This window comes from Tachyglossus aculeatus, chromosome X3 (assembly GCF_015852505.1).
Source record: "Tachyglossus aculeatus isolate mTacAcu1 chromosome X3, mTacAcu1.pri, whole genome shotgun sequence".
In the NCBI taxonomy this organism is placed as follows: Eukaryota; Metazoa; Chordata; class Mammalia; order Monotremata; family Tachyglossidae; genus Tachyglossus; species Tachyglossus aculeatus.
The window spans coordinates 10,041,759-10,045,071 of record NC_052099.1 but is presented as its reverse complement, the minus strand read 5'-3'; the positions used below and the strand labels follow the sequence as shown (position 1 = coordinate 10,045,071).

Below are 3,313 nucleotides of genomic sequence, written 5' to 3'. Positions count from 1 at the left end.
TTTGTTAATATGTTTTGTTTTGTTGTCTGTCTCCCCCTTCTAGACTGTGAGCCCATTGTTGGGTAGGGACTGTCTCTATATGTTGCCAACTTGTACTTCCCAAGCACTTAGTACAGTGCTCTGCACACAGTAAGTACTCAATAAATACGATTGAATGAAATACGATTGAATGAAATACGATTGAATGAATGAATGAACTGGCAGCATTTAATAGATACCATTTTTTTAAAAAGGGTGAGATGCTCTGATAAATTATTTGAGGAAGAAAGGTCTGAAAGAACTCTCTGTTTCAGACACTTGGGTGTCTGCCCAAGTTTTCTCTGGGTTTTTTAATAGCATTTGTTAAGCACTTATTTTGCACCAGGCACTGTACTAAGTGCTGGGGTAGATACAAGCAGATCAGTCCATGTCCCACATGGGGCTCACAGTGTTAATCCTCATTTTAATGATGAGGTAACTGAGGCATAGAGAAGTGAAGTGACTTGCCCAAGGTCCCACAGCAGACAAGAGGCAGAGCTGGGATTAGAGCCTAATCCCTGCATTCCTGACGTATATCAGCCAAGTGCTGCGTTGGTGGCCCCGGGTTTGGGTAATTCTGCCAACTGGAACACTGCATTCAAATAAAAACAAAGATTGAATTTAAAGTGCATCAACCCATCTTGGAATAACGGTCCTCAAAGCAAATGAATTTAGCTTTGCTGAATCCGAAAACCCCCTCCCCCACGGCCCCCTTTGGGAATTTATAACTGGCAGGCAGTTCTCAGGGGAAGATCAAATTAATAAATCACTTTTACATGGCAACCTGGAAATTGTATTCGGGCCCAAGTGGTCAGTGAGAACCAAAGGGAGTGCTTTTGTCCTTCAAGTGAAGAATAAGATTGTTTGAAATCATTCATTTTGAGAGCAGTGAAGTTGGCACAGAGATACTGGTGCCTTCAGCAGTGTGGTTGGCTTTGATTGATTGAGAGATTAGTGCTTTTCTGCAGGGCCAGGTTCAGCCATCCATCTGAAGAGACGGGAGGCAAAATCCTAGGCCAAGATTTGATGCTAATTGCCAAAGACAGAGAGATAATGGTGATCAGCAAGAACAAGGACAGCAACAAAAAGATGGCTCCTTGATGGGCAACCCTTGGCCATGACTGTTGGGGTCCGAACAAGAGCAGGTGAAGAAAAACTACAGAAACACCTGTCCTAATGGCTCCAAAGCTTACTGACCTTAACACCATTAGCCAACTAATTTTGGAGGGAGATGAAAATAAGCTGCATTAAGGGCACCCCTCTGTCTCTTCTCCCCCTCTCCCCCCAATTTAGCTGGGAAGGGCTGAAGAGCATTAAGCTATTATGGTATTTGATAAGCACTTACTATGTGCCATGCACTATACTAGATACAACCCCACCTGGAGCCAGGACAGGCAGGATGGCTGACAGCACCACTACATCTGGGTGGTGGTGGTCCTGAGTGAACTTGTCTGGTCTATTCTGTGCCATCTCCTTCTCTGCTGCCTCAGTGAGCCGCAGATTGATTAGCTCATCAGGGGCCATGTTGCTGGGCTATAGGGTCTGCTGGGTGCAAGCAGAGGTGGTGGAGTTGGAAGAAGGGTGATTATAGGCACATCTTATTCCTCTCCTATTAGCTCCTTTTCTTTCTCATAATAATAATAATATGTGCCAGGCACTGTACTAAGCTCTGGGGTAGATACAAGTGACTCATGTAGGACACAGTCCCTATCCCATGAGGGGCTCATAGTCCTAACGCCCATTTAACAATGAGGAAACTGAGGCACAGAGAAGTTAAGTGACTTGCCCAAGGTCACACAGCAGACAAGTGGTGGAACAGGGATTAGAAGAACCCAGGTCCTTTTGATTCCCAGGCTCTTCCCTCCCCCGTCTTCATATTTTCCCTCTCTTTCCCTCCTCTTCCTTTCATTCCTTCTTGCCCAATCCTTTTTTGTCCCCTCTGCTGTCTCTTTTTCTCCTCTCTACCAGTCCCCTGAAGACTCTGCCCTATCCCATCTATATAGACCACATTGACCCTAGGCAGGTACAAAGTACCTCCATGACACAGTCCCTCCTCACACTCAAGTTGGTACATCACTATTAGGTTTGTTTCCCACAGGAATGGCCAGAAGCAAACTCTTCATACCAACAACCTTGGCCTGTTCTGTCCAGGCCATTCATTTATTGACCAAGATTCATTCATGGGAGTCAGCAAAGCCCACATTTCTGTGATCTGAAGGTTTAATTTGTCTTGTCTTATGCTGTCAAGTCATCTCCTCCCCATAGCAACTCCATGGACACATTTCTCCCAGAATGCCCCACCTCCATCTGCAATCATGCCAGTAGTGCATCCATAGAGTTTTTTTGGTAAAAATCTGGAAGTGGTTTACCATTGCCTTCTTCCACACAATAAACTTGAGCCTCCACCCTCGACTCTCTTCCAGGCCGCTGCTGCCCAGCACAGGTGAATTTTGACTTGTAGCAGATTGTCTTCCACACGCTAGCCACTGCCCAAACTAGGAATGGAATGTGTATGCCTCTGCTTGACTCTCCCTCTCATAGCCGACACTGATAGAGTACTGGAAACCCTCCAGGAGCGATCCTGACAGGGGGAAAGTTTAATACTTACTGAGAAATTGGGGTGTTAAGGAGTTGGTTGTTGGAGGGCAATTGAGCAATGAATAATGGGGGGGGGCTCAATTAAAATAGCTCTCATGGGAGGGACTGAGAGCTATTTTAATTGATCCCCCAACCCCACCCCACCCCCAACCAAGGCCCAGATGAGTCCTCAATCTCTCTGACTGCTAAACCCCACACCCTGGCAAGGCTGAATGGAAAGTGTTAGGAGAAGCCACCGTGGGGCCTTATGCTTATAGGAGGGGTTATGGTGAGGTCATGAAAGCCGGTCTAGATCAGATGGCTTACACTTGCTTGCAAGAACCATTTGCCTTGCTGCCAGAGATTCCTGACCAACTAATTACTCTGCACTCAAAAAATAACAACAACATACCACCAAAACCAGAAAGATTGCTTGCTCTTAGAGGTCAGGGAACATGTCTACCAACTCATATTGTACTCTCCCAAGCACTTAGTACAGTGCTCTGTATACGGTAAGTGCTCAATAAATACCACTGATTGGCAAACTGAATTCCAGATCTGGGAGGAGTGAAGGAAGGGGAGGAGAGTCTACCACACCCTCTCAATGCTGCCCTGCTGCATCTAATACCACGGAGACACACAGCAAATGAATTGATCACGTGGTAACAAGCAGCAGTATGATTCCCCTCTCACTTTTCAGTCTCAAAAGTTCTGCATT

At 46.0% G+C, this 3,313-nt stretch overlaps 1 non-coding gene across 1 annotated transcript; it reads right to left on the bottom strand.

Annotated features, from left to right (window-relative positions):
- Positions 1-2,471: 2,471 nt before the first annotated feature.
- LOC119949067 lies at positions 2,472-2,609 on the bottom strand. Its single transcript, XR_005457163.1, has one exon. It is a non-coding gene; the product is annotated as a small nucleolar RNA SNORA7 (small nucleolar RNA).
- Positions 2,610-3,313: the final 704 nt, after the last annotated feature.